Raw genomic sequence first — 14176 nt, 5'->3', positions numbered from 1 at the left:
GCCCCCCTCTTTCTCTGCTTTGCCGTCTCTTCCTCCTCCTCCTCCTCCTCCTCTTAGTTCGCTGGTTATTGGGACTGATCGGAATTCGGAATCCTTTTAATCTCCAAAGGAGCAAACTCACTTCCGCCCGAGTGCTGGGAGGGGGCTGGGGGAGGGGACACAGGGGAGGGGGTTCCAGGCAAACAGGAAACATTAGCCCTCTCTGCATGGCTCGCTTTTGTGTGCTCCCTCCCTCCTCCCTCCAACCTCCTCCCTTCTCCAGGCCGCTGGGGAGACGAACGCCCCCAGGCTTCAGTGTGACGACCTTTGAAACCTTCCGAGCGAGGAGCGGAGAGGGACTCTTCCGTTTATTTAAAAAAATAAAAGAAAGGAAAAGATTTCATTCGGAATCCTGGTTCAACAGAAGCTGATATCCACTGCCCGTGAGATCTAGGATTTTTCCCCCACCTTTTTTTTTTAATTATTATTTTTTAACATTTTCTTAAGGACTGCATATCTGTGATCGACACTAAAACATCACGCCGTTGTGTGCAGTTGGATGGGTGGAATTCAACGAACCTGAATTCTGATCTCCGGAGGGGCCGGTTTCCTTTGAGTTTTAATGAGGGGTGTGGGGCAGAGGGCAGCTGTTCAGGGGAGTCTGCCCGGGTGATGGCCCCTCGGCCATCTGGGTGGTGCCCCAGGCTGCCTGGGCGGGTTCTGGAAGAGGAACTTGCTTGGCCCTGGAAAGAGACTGACTTGTGAGAGCAGATCGTGGGGGCCACATGTCAGGATTTAGAGGGTATCTGGTCTGATGGCCAATGGGCCGAACAGTTGTCCGGGTCTAAATACTGTCAAGCTGTTAGTGACATGTTGGGTCCTACTTACACAGGCAATAACCTGGATGAGTCTCAAAAACATCACGTTAGGAGAAAGCTGCCAAACACAAGAGTCCATGCTATGTGATTCCATTTACAGGAAATTAGAGAACAGGCAAATCTAAGCCATAGAGATAAGAAAATTATCCGTGGTGGTGGGGTTGTATTGACTGGGAGGGCGAGGAGGAGGGAACCTTGGGGTAAAGATATCTATAAAAAATATATTGGTGTCCACATTTGTCAAAACTTGTCAATCTGACATTTAAGATCTGTGCAGGTCACTGTATATAAATTATATTTCAATAAAATGAAAGAAAAAAACAGTGTCCACTCCGAATAGCCATGTCTGGGTTCTAAAGATAAAAAAAAAAAACAGCCAGGTAAATATCCCCAGCTTCTCTAAATTTGCTCACCAGAATTTGGGGAGTTTTACAGGGAAAGATCCGCTTGGAAAGAGCCCTTAAATCAACTCAGCTGGGTAAATGTGCTGAACATTCCATACTGCAGAAACACCTCCCTACCCCTCAGGGGACAAAGCCACTGTGGGCCCCAAGTGCTGTCCTGAGCCTGGCAGCCCCACTGGAAAGGGCCAAGTCCCCAGCTGCCCTCGGGAGCGCTGTCCTCAACACCTGGAGTCAATCGGAGCTCCGTGAACATTGACTGAAATATGTAGGGAGTGCAGCAATTACTCTCAAATAAAAGCAAAACATGCCAATTATATCTCAATAAAACTGGAAAAACAAAACAGCTCCTTGTTTGCCAATGAAATAGAAGTAAGCGTCTCATGCTACTGTTTATTGCCTTTATGAGTTTCTTCGTTTCATAGTTTGAGACCTGCGTGTAAACATGCACACAGTCACATATGACTACACGCGGCTTTAGAATTTTCTACCACACTGGCCTTGCTTCCGAGGTGCTGTATGTATTTCGGGGGTTGGTTTCTTTTCCTTTCTTTGATTGTTTTTCAGTCCCACGCGCCCTCATTTAAAAAAAAGGAGGAAAACAGATGGGGGGAAGAGAATTGCCAGAGGGAAGATGGCCCCAGAGAGTCAGAAAAAGGATGGGCCAGACCTGCTGTCTCCCTCGTGGTTGGCCCCACCCACCAGCATCTAAAAGGTTTATTTAAAAAAATTTAAAGATGATGGGTGGAGCTGGGGGTGGGATGGTGTTGAGCAGTCCTGCAGATCCTAACTCTAAAATATCTTGCAAGTGGATAGCGGATATGAGATGAGAAGTCAGCTGAGACATCATGGAGGGGCAGGAAGGCTGTAACTCCAGAAAGAGGAATCAGACTTGACAGCAGTTGGTGGGTTAATTTCCTGGGGACAATTGCTCAGAATAAGCCAAAAAGAAAAGAAAAAAGGAGTAGGGGGGTTGAGGGAAGAAAAGTTTTGATTTTATCAAATATATTTCCTTTCTTAAATTGATAAACATTGCCAGGAAACAGGGCTGTGGTATAAATTGTTAAATTAGCACATTCCTAATGTCCATTGACTTAATGTACCATAGGTAGGAAAGAGGGAACTCTTTAAAGCCAGTAATTTAATCCTAATTGTACAGAAATACAGTTAAAATTTTTAAAAAAATATTGTATAGTGATAAATAACAAATTAGGATTAGACTCTAATTAGCCTTATCCACGAGAGGAACAAAAGCCATATATCCAGATGAAAGGCCAGAGAGAGTCCCCTGCTATAAACTAGTATTAAAATTTTCATTGCATCCTAGCTAATAAACACCCTTTCTTAGCAAGGGAGGAGCAGGCAGCCTTCCAGTTTTCTCTCTGCAAGTTAATGTGAGAAAGGGAGTTCATATACCTCCCCAAATCCTGAACATAAATCATTTTGTATTTTAATAATAACCACCTTTTAAAAGAAACCAGCCCTGAAATTATGTAGGCAGTAAATTTGCATTCTTTCTCCAAATTCATCTGTAACCATATTTTGTTTCCAAAGATGACAGTAGGCCCTGCTGCTCTCAGACCTGGGGTTGGGGATTAGACCATACTTCCATCAGAGTGACTGCATCTGCTTTTTTCAACTTATCTTTAATTAAATATCTGATGCACCTGCTTGTTTTGATGTCAAAACTGCACCTTCACCATCATCCTCCAGTGCATTCATATAAATATTTAAAGCATAAGTCACCAAGTATTTTTGAAAACATTCAACAAATATTACATCACAATTGGTATTTTGAACCATGAGGATGGGTGGGTACCAGCCTAATAGGCAACCGTTGAATCATTGTTTACATCATCCTGCCAGTTGAGGGGGGATAGAGTTCTACACTGGGGCCAACTCTTGACTCTGCCCTAAGGCTGGCCTTGGAATCATTAACAGTAGTGTGTCAGGTGCCTTCCACCTCCCAGAAGTCAGAATAGCAGCATGTCAGCTGATAAAGTGTAAGCGCTAGCCACCTAGATCTTTAGAAACAACAGTAGGGACACTTGAACTGCACATATGAAAGCTAAAAGTCAACATCCAGCTTTACTAGTAGTTAAAAGTTGTTCAGAGTTCAGCTAGGCTTACATCCGTTTCATCACTCTTAACTGTGTGACCTCGAGCAAGTTACTTAACTTCTCTGTGCCTTGGATTTCCCGTGCATATAATATGACTGATGCAAGTACCTAGCCCATCAGGGTCAAATGAGCTACTAACTGCACAGTCTTAGTATAGTACCAATCGTATGTCAAGCACACATCTAATTAGCTTTCTGGGTTTGGGGGGTGTTTTTTAAAAATATATTTTTATTGATTTCAGAGAGGAAAGGAGAGAGAGAGAAACATCAATGGTGAGAGAGAATCATTGATTGGCTGCTTCCTGCATGCCCGCCACGGGGGATCCCGCAACTCCGGCCCTGTGCCCTTGACCGGAATGGAACCTGGGACCCTTCAATCCACAGGCTGACGCTCTATCCACTGAGCCAAACCAGCTAGGGTCTAGGTTTATTTTTAATACATTTTTTATTAATTGATTTTTAGAGAGAGAAACATGTATTTGTTGTTCCACTTGTTTAAGCATTCACTGGTTGCTTCTTGTATGTGCCCTGACCAGAGATCACATGCCACAGTCTTGGCCCATCTGGATGATGCTCTAACCAACTGAGCTACCCCGCCAGGGCTTAGCTTTCTGTTGTTGTTTCTTCTTTCTTTTTTAAATTATCCTTACTCAGCATAATCAACAGACTGTTTTCCCAAACTTTGCCCACCCATTTAACGATGTCATTGCCTAATCACTACCTTCACTGAACCTTCGCATCTCACACACTCATTTACATCTTCCTTCCCATCCATAATAGAGAGTTGTAATCTCACCTGTCACTCTCACCTCAAGACCCCACTGTGGCAGCCTGTCGCCCACAGTGTTTTATTTTTTTATTTTATTTTTGCCCACAGTGTTTTAGCTAAGCTCTTAGCTTTAGTTTTCTTAAATGGAACAAGTATGTCTTTTATAATAAGGAGGCAAAAACTATAAAAGTTGTTCTTGAAATAAAAATAGCATAAAATCGAGATATATAAATCAGTGCATACTGTTAAGACTGAACAGCTTCTTATTCCAAATGCTCTCTGATGTTGTCGCTGAAAGATTCTCTGCCATTCAAGTTATCCCTGTTTCACCCTGAGCGTGATTTGACCCTCACTCATTCCACCTGCTCTAGACTTCAGTAGCTTCCTCTTACCTAAAAAAGGTGAACTCAAACTGTTTAACCTGACGGCCAAGGACCGCTCTGCTCTGTCCCAAGTCTATTCCATTATTATTACACACAGCCTGGCCCACCTCCCATATATTCCCAAACTCAACTGCTTCGGACCCGTTATGTTTTCTCCCTGGCCTTGGCTCTTTTAACTCAGCCTCTTCCCAGTCCCAGGACTTTCACTGAGAAGCGGGGTCTATTGCCCCTGCCCTAGAGTCTGGGCTAGCTAGGTTTACTTTGACAGAGAGGATGTGACAGAAGAGATGCTATTGCCAGTTCCGGGCTCAGCCTGTAAGAAAACTAGCAGCTTCCACCTTGATCTCTTGTAGACTGAACCTCATGTTCAGTCACATGGAGAGATCGCATGGAGAGTTGCTGAGTCTACTTGGAGAGAGATAGGGGTGCATTGGGCTGGGCCTCCAAGCCATCCCTGCTAAGGTGCCAGGCCTGGGAATGAAGGCATGTTGGGACGTCCAGACCATCCAGCCTGAATACCACCAGGTTGGTGTCATGGGGCGTCACTCAGTTGAGCCAGCCCAAATTTCTGATCCACAAAATTGTGAAATATAACAAAACTATTGTCCTTTTAAGGCACTATATTTTTGGGGTCTTTTTAAATTGAGTTTGAGAGAGAGAGAGAGAAACATTGATGAAACATGGATTTGTTGTTCCATGTATTTATGCATTCATTGGTTTATTCTTGTATGTGCCCTAACTGGGCTATCAAAACCACAACCTTGGTGTATTAGCATGACGCTCTAACCAACTGAACTACCCAGGCAGAGCATTCATTTTGGGGTCTTTTGTTACCCAGCAATAAATAATTAGGGCACTCACACTCCAGCCTACTCTATATTCTGTGCCAGGTTAAGTCCCTAAAGTTATTCTTTCTTTCTTTTTTTAAAATATATTTTATTGATTTTTTTACAGAGAGGAAGGGAGAGGGATTGAGAGTCAGAAACATCGATGAAAGAGAAATAACGGTCAGCTGCTTTCCTGAACACTCCCGACTGGGGATGTGCCTGCAACCAAGGTACATGCCCTTGACCGGAATCGAACCTGGGACCCTTGAGTCCGTAGGCCGATACTCTATGCACTGAGCCAAACCCGCCAGGGCTATTCTTTCTTTATTTTTTAAACAGCTTTATTGAGGTATGATTGGCACATAATAAATAAACTACACACATTTAAAGTGTACAATTTGTTCCAGTCAAGGGCATGTATCTTGGTTGCAGGCATATCCCCAGTAGGAGATGTGCAGGAGGCAGTTGATCGATGTTTCTCTCTCATCGATGTTTCTAACTTTCTATCTCTCTCCCTTCCTCTCTGTAAAAAATCAATAAAATATATATTTAAAAAAATAAAAATAAATGTATACAATTGGGTAAGTTTTGATATATGGATACCCCCATAAAACCATGACTACAACCAAGAATGAATGTTTTCATCACCCTTAAAAGTTTTCTTAGTCCCGGCTGGCGTGGCTCAGTGGTTAAACATCAACCGCTAAACAAGGAGGTCAAGGTTCGATTCCCTGCCAGGTTGTGGGCTCAATCCGCAGGAGCGGGCATGCAGGAGGCAGCTGATCAATGGTTCTCTCTCATCATTGATGTTTCTCTCTCCCTCTGAAATCAATAAAGATGTTTAAAAAAAAAAAAGATGTTTAAAAAAAAAAAGTTTTCTTAGGACCCTTGGTAATTCCTCTATTCAACCCCATCCCATTCAACCATGATCTGCTTTCAGTCACTCTTAATTAGTTTGCATTTTCAATAAATGAAACAATGTGTTCTTTTTTTTTTTAATATATTTTATTGATTTTTTTACAGAGAGGAAGGGAGAGGGATAGAGAGTCAGAAACATTGATGAGAGAGAAACATCGATCAGCTGCCTCCTGCACACTTCCCACTGGAGATGTGCCCGCAACCAAGGTACATGCCCCTGACCGGAATCGAACCTGGGACCCTTGAGTTCGCAGGCTGATGCCCTATCCACTGAGCCAAACCAGCCAGGGCAATATGTGTTCTTTTGTATAATATGTACTTTTTTGGGGGATGGGATCTGACTTCTTTCATTCAGCATAATAACAGTGAGATTCATCCATGCTGGTGCATCAGTAATTCATTTCTTTTTATTGCCGAATATTATTCCATTGTGTGGATGCACTGCAATTTGTTGCTTCATGCTCCTGTTGGTCATTTGGTTTTTGGGTTTTTTTGTTGTTGTTGTTGTTGTTTCAAATTTTGGCTACTTCAAATAAGGGTGCTATGAACATTCATATATAAGTCTTTGTATGGACAAGTATATCTTTTCTCTTGGAAAAATACCTATGAGTGGAATGGCTGGATCATATGCTAGGTATATGTTACCTTTTCAAGGAACTGCAAAATGGTTTTAAATAGTGGTTGCATCATTTTACATTTCCACCAACAGTGTATGAGAGCTCAATTTTTTTTTTAAATATATTTTATTGAGTTTTTACAGAGAGGAAGGGAAAGGGATAGAGAGTAAGGAACACCGATGAGAGAGAAACATCGATCAGCTGCCTCCTGCACATCTCCCACTGGGGATGTGCCCGCAACCCAGGTACATGCCCTTGACCGGAATCGAACCTGGGACCTCTCAGTTCGCAGGCCGACGCTCTATCCACTGAGCCAAACCGGTTTCGGCATGAGAGTTCAATTTTATCCACCAAAAATTTCTATGATCATTTTTGTGTTTTATTTAATTTTACCCATTTTAATAGGTGTATGATAATATCACATTATGGTTTTAATTCGCATGTCCCTAAGTCTAATGATGTTGAACATTTTTTCATGTGTTTATCTGCAAACCATAGATTTTTAGTGAAGTGTCTGTTCAAAGCTTCTGCCTTTTTTTAGTGGGTAGTTGTTTTTTTCTTATTATTAAGTGTTTCCTTATTATTGGAGAGTTCTTTATATATTTTGGGTATAATCCCTTTATCTGATACCTACCGTGCAAAGATTTTTCTCCTAATCTGTAGCTTGTGTTTTCATTCTCTTTCTTCCGAATTAATTTTAAATTTTCGTGAAGCTTAGTTTATAAATTCTTTCATGGATTGTCGTTTTGCTGTTGTATCTAAACAACCTTTCTCTAGGCCTTGTTTTCCTTTTCTATATAAAATTGGAATGAAAACAGACCCTAGCTTTCTGGATGATTGTGAGGATAAAACGAGATCATGCTTTTAAAGCATTTACCAGTAACTCAGTCTGGTGCATGATAAAGCCCAGAAAATGATAGTGACCTATGTTATTATAATTATTACTAATAATACTTTTGCCCTCCACACACTTTGATCCTATATCATCTGAAATGTCCTTGCCCTCAATCTCCATCCATCTAAACCCACCCATCTTTTAGAATCAAAGGCCACTGCTTTTCCATAACCCTGGGGCTAAAGTCATTTGATGTGCTTTGGTTAATGGGACAGTAGCAAATGACAGAAGCAGAAACCTGAAAGCATTTGAGCTTTTGGAGCTTGCCCGCTTGCTGCCCTTGAACCCCTGTGACCACCTGAGCCAACCTGCTGGAGGATGAGAGACACGTGGCCCAGCTAACCCCTTCGCCCCCCTGACAGATGGCCAACTAATGAACATGTGAGTGAGGCCAGCCTCCAGCTTACCTGACAAATGACGAGAGGAGTGATTGACCCAAGGCAATACAGTGAGGGGATGAGGCAATCGGTGAAATCAGTCAATGAACAAATATTTGTGAAGCACCTGCTTGCTATGTGCCAGGCTTTGGGAATGTAGCAGTGAGCCAGAGTCCCTCCCTGGAAGGGGGACACAGACAATGCACACATAAGTGAATGTGGAGTGTATTCGTTTCTTGTGATCAGTGCTATAAAGCAAAGCTGGGTCAGGAGACCAAGCATGATGGGGATGGGCCGTTGTTTTGTTTTTTGTTTTTTGTTTTTTTTTATTGATTTCAGAAAAGAAGGGAGAGGGAGAGAGAGATAGAAACATCAATGATGAGAGGGAATCATTGATCAGATGCCTACTGGAGCCAGAGCCCTCAACTGGGCATGTCCCCTGATTGGAATCGAATCATGACCTCCTGGTTCATAGGTCGATGTTCAACCACTGAGCCACGCCAGCAGGGCTCTCCTTGTTGTTTTGATTTGCATTTCCAAATGCAAATGGTTACTGATGGTTAGTGATGTTGGACATCTGTAAGTCTTTCTTTAGAAAAATGTTTATTCAGATCTTTTGTCCATTTTAAAATCAGATTGCCCTAACTGGTTTGGCTCAATGGATAGAGCGTCAGCCTGTGAACTCAAGGGTCCCAGGTTCAATTCCGGTCAAGGGCATGTACCTTGGTTGCAGGCACATACCCAATAGGGAGTGTGCAAGAGGCAGCTGGTCGATGTTTCTCTCTCATCGATGTTTCTAACTATCTGTAAGAAATCAATAAAATATATTTTTAAAAAATAATAAAAAAATAAAAATAAAATCAGATTGATTGTGGTGTGTGTGTGTGTGTGTGTGTGTGTGTGTGTGTTGTGTGTTACTGTTGAGTTCTATGAGCTCTTCATATATTTTGGGTATTAGCCCCTTATCAGATTTATGATTTGCAAATATTTTGTCCCATTCAGTATGTTGCCTTTTCATTTTCTTGATGGTTTCCTTCTCTGTACAGAAGTTTTTTGTTTGTAGTCCGCTTTTTTTTATTTTTGCTTTTCTTAACTTTGCTTTTGGTGTCAGATTTAAAACAATCATCTCTGAGACCTATGTTAAGGAGCTTACCGCCTATGTTGTATTCTAGGATTTTATAGTTTTAACCCTTATGTTTAAGTCTAATCCCTTTTGAGTTAACTTTGGTTTATGGTGTAAGTTAGTGATCCATTTTCATTATTTTGCATGTGGCTGTCAAATTTTCTCAGCACCATTTATTGAAGAGACTATCCTTTCCCCATTGTATATTCTTAGCTCCTTGGTCACAACTTTATTGACCATATATATATGTGTGGATTTATCTCAGGGCTCTCTATTCTGTTTCATTGATTTATGTGTCTGTTTTAATTACTATAGCTTTGTAATAGAGTTTAAAATGACTGAGTGTGATGCTTCCGGCTTTGTTCTTTCTAAAGGTTGCTTTGGCCCCAGTATATCAATCAACAAACAAGTGCTCAAAAGGATGTGGTAAAAAAAATAAAAAAGAGGGAGGGAGGGAGGGAGGGAGGGAGGAAGGAACGAAGGAACGAAGGAACGAAGGAGCGAAAGAAGGGAGGGAGGGAGGGAAACCAGTAAGATTTGCTGATGGATTTAATGAGAGAAATTCAAGAGTGAGAGTGGGGGTAACTCCAGAGTTTTGGCCTGAGCAGTTGGTTAAATGGTGGCACCATTTCCTGAGCTGCAGGATGCTGGGGAGACTGAATGAGTTTATACGGCTACTGCTACTAAAAGGACTGTGTAGTTTATACCTGGGACAGAAAACAATTTCTGGAGAAGTCCTAACTGGGCTGCTTCTAGGCCTGTGTGCCCTCAGACCTGTTTCTTGCCCTCTGTGCTCTGTATTACAGAGGAGCTGATTTTAGTAGTGTTCTCCCAGGTTCCCGAGTCATTGGCTGCTGCCTGGGTTTGGCCAACAGGAGGCTGGCAGTTGATTGGGGAATGGGAAGAAGGGAAAAGCCATGGTATTTCTCCCCTTCTCTTTCTGGCTTGGGTAGCAACTCCAGTCTCCAGCCATGGGTACGTCTCTCATGCCGTTTGTGGCTGCATCTTCTAGCAGGTGACCTCCACCCCTGGGTTCTGCTAACATCATCTCCTTTTTGACCTTCCAGCCAATGAGTGTCAGCAGTTTCCTGCTCGAGCTGAACTCTGGGTTCCATCACCTGTCCAATTAAATCCCTCCGTTAAATCCCCTCTGTGTAAATATGTAAAGGCATTTCTGTCTTCCTGCGTTGGCCCTGACCGTGGGACTCCAGGCTGAAGACTTACATGAAAGCACGCAGGCTCAGGTGAGAAGCAAACACCTTGCACAACCCCACCTTGTGCAGACTCCCAGGCTCCACGGTGTTTACCAGCCCTCACCTTGGGATTTGCTTATTGCTGACCTCTGTGCTTTTGTACCAGACATTCCTTCCATCTGTGTGTGATACATGGTTTTTATGCATCCGTGGCAATCTCCCTCTTCAAATCCCAGCTTAGAAACCCTGGCCTCCTCTAAGTCTTCCAGCAATGACTCACGTGTCCAGCCTCCAGCCTGTTGACTTTGCTCAGTGGGCACTTGCTCAGATATTGCCCAGTAGTTGCATTCTGTCTCCTACCCCTGTGCTTTGGCAGACTATCCCCTCTACTATTGCTCACAACTCCCTTTTACTGGAAAACTTCTAGTCAGCCTTCAAAACCTACTTCAAGTGTCCCATCTGGGAAGTAAGTCATTTCTGATAGGCTCCCTCCCCGGACGGAGACACACACTCCCGCATTCATGCTGCCATCATGGTTCCTGTCAAACCATACTGCAGTAAACTTACGCATCTGTCTCCTTTATAAAATGGCCAGTTCCTTGGAGGCAGGAGCTAAGTCACAAGCTCCAGTCTGGGCAGCGGTGGCCCTGACTCTTTGTTGGATGCTGGCTGCATGGACAATAGTGGGTTTTCAATGATTGCAAGTGCCCTCGGACTACCCTGTTAGGGTGTAAACCTCTCTTAGGAAAATTCCTAATCCTCATGCAGCCTGTTGGCCTATCCTAGGGCATTATCTGGCAGGAGGAAACCAATAAATGTTGTCATCGAATGTGAACAATTTGTTTATTTCCCTATGTCCCACCCCCTTTTTTTTCTCTTATTTTATTTCTTATCTCTTATTAGCTTTATTTAGTTTTACCTATTTTTGTTTACTTTGTATTTTGAAACAATTTAAACATTTTATTGATTGATTGATTTTTAGAGAATGAGAAACTTCAATTTGTTGTGCCACTTCTTTATGCTTTCACTGGTTAATTCTTGTATGTGCCCTGACCAGGCATTGAACCTGCAACCTTGGTCTATCGGGATGTTGTTCTAACCAACTGAGCTACCTGGCCAGGGTGAAATAAAACTAAATGTAAAAAATAAAATTTGAAAAAAAAAAACAAAAACAAAACTAAATGTAGAGAAAAATTACAATAATAATTCAAAGAACTCCCATATTTCCTTTAGCTGGAGTCCCTAAATGTTAACTATTTCCTCATTTGCATTATCACTCCTTCTCTCCCTCTCCATATATATGTACATATTACATGTACAAAATATGTATGTATTATATGTATGTGTATATGTGTGTGTGTGTAATGTGTGTATTTATATTTTCATGTAAATATAAATAAAACTGTCTTTCTGAACCATTTGGGAGGGAATAACAATGCCCCTCTATTCCTAATCACTTGTGCATTTCCTAAGAATACAAACATTATCTTACGTAACCGAAGCGCAATGATCTAAATCAGGAAATTTAGCATTGGTATATCACTATTATCTAATCCTCAGACTGCATTCACATTTCCCCAGTTTCCCCAGTAATGTCCTTCTGGGCACATGTGCGTTTCCCTTCCCGGGACCAGTCCAGGACAACAGGCTGCCTTCAGGGGTCATATCTCTGCATCCCCTTTAATCCGGGTCGGCCCCCAGCCCTGCTTTTGTCTTTCAGGACCCTGACATTTTTGAAGTGTCCAGGCCAGTTGTTTTGTTTCCTCATGGATTTCAAAATGCTCCTAAGATTGTACCTCTCACCAAACTCTCTTCTGATCCAGGCTCAGGGGAGGGACTCCTTGCAGGGCCTTGTAAAACCTTAAATAAACTACATGAACAAATTCCACTTTGACCACTATCTTGTTAAAATTCCTTAAAAAAGTTAACTCGTTGGGCTCAAAGCACCTTAACAAAAGCCAGGCTGTACTTCTCCTAGTATTCGCTGTTCCTCAAAGGGTTTTATGTGCTGTTTAATGATTTTTCACAAATAGTTTTTCTTGCCCTTAAAGTCGTATTAATTGAATTTTAATTCAGTAGGATCACCCTCTAAAAAAGGAACACTGGCTATGCAGGTTGAGCAAGTTAGGGCCCCTAGACCTACTTAAGGCCTTTTGCAAGCAAAGTGGGAATTCAAAGGGTGGAAAATAGAGCCATGCAGCACCTTAATGAAAAAGTCCCTTTTTCATTCTCAGCCAAGGAAACCTGGACGGTCTAGGAAAGGAAACCACTAGCTTTCCCAGGCTCAATCTACTCACCCTCTCAAATTTGATTTTTCTTCTTTTGATTTGATGGGTGGCCTAAGACCACTCCCCCGTGGCCCAAGTCGCCCTCCTATTAGCTTCATTTTCTTCCATTTGTCCTGCCCCTTTCAGAACTTTACCCTCATCAAAACAAAAACAATTTTTAAAAATCGACTTTTTATTTTGATTTAAACATTTTTAAAAATATATATTTTATTGATTTTTTTACAGAGAGGAAAGGAGAGGGATAGACAGTTAGAAACATCGATGAGAGAGAAACATCGATCAGCTGCCTCCTGCACACCTCCCACTGGGGATGTGCCCGCAACCCAGGTACATGCCCTTGACTGGAATCGAACCTGGGACCTTTCAGTCCGCAGGCTGATGCTCTATCCACTGAGCCAAACCGGTCAGGGTGATTTAAACATTTTTTGAAGCCCTGGCTGGTGTGGCTCAGTTGGTTGGGCATCGCCCCATGCTGAAAGGTTTAATTCCTGGTCAGGGCACACACCCAGGTTGTGGGCTCAATCATGCAGGAGGCAGACAATTGATGGCTTTTGCTCTCACATCAATGTTTCTCTCTCTCCCTCTCCCTTTCTCTCTCTCTCAAATCAATTTTTAAAATCTTAAAAAAATATTTTTTTTGACAGATAAATATAATTGAAATTCCCAAAATACAATATTGTACCAAGAAAAGTATGGACACTCTCTCTCATGAATCCTGGACTCAATCTCACCATCCTTAGTTGTTTTTGCTGGCTCAGGCAGGTTTCCAGGAGCCTTGAATGCTTTTGTTGTATGAATTTATTGACTGAGTCATTTCCTATTTTCATGAAAATTTGCTATTTTCATGATCAGCCTAGGGGATGGATTTCAGTAGATAGGTAGGTAGATAGCTAGTAGGTAGATAAACCAACCCACATTTAGAATTCTATAAAACATTATTTGAGAGGATAATTATAAAAGAAATATTGGGTTAGTCAACAGCCACTGGATGACTTATGTGGCCCGTAAGGGGCTGGCAGAGGCCATATGAGGGCTGCTAGTGATCTCAGATTCCTGATCCCTGAAGCCACTGTTGGGTGTTTTACACTGCTCTTATGAAAGGCCAGAAAGGAAGAAAAAGCTTGTTTCTTACAACTGAGCAGACTGGATTTTAGGCAGAAATCAGAGACTCTGGGAACCACTCCTAAAACAGCTAGAGGCCATTTATTACGCAGCATTCCCTAACGAAGTACCCCTTAAGCTGTAAAGTGAGCCTTAAACTCATTGTACAGATGTGGAAGCTGAGGTCCAGAGAGGGCAAGCAATCTGCACAGTCACACAGCCAGGAAGTGTCAGAGCTACGATTTGAAGCCAAGAGTGTCTAGTTCCAATGCCCAGGACATTCAGAGGCAGGAAAACATATACGCTTC

This window comes from Myotis davidii, unplaced genomic scaffold (genome assembly GCF_000327345.1).
Source record: "Myotis davidii unplaced genomic scaffold, ASM32734v1 scaffold395, whole genome shotgun sequence".
NCBI classification, from domain to species: domain Eukaryota; kingdom Metazoa; phylum Chordata; class Mammalia; order Chiroptera; family Vespertilionidae; genus Myotis; species Myotis davidii.
The sequence above is the reverse complement of the archived record's forward strand: the minus strand, read 5'-3'. Positions refer to the sequence as shown.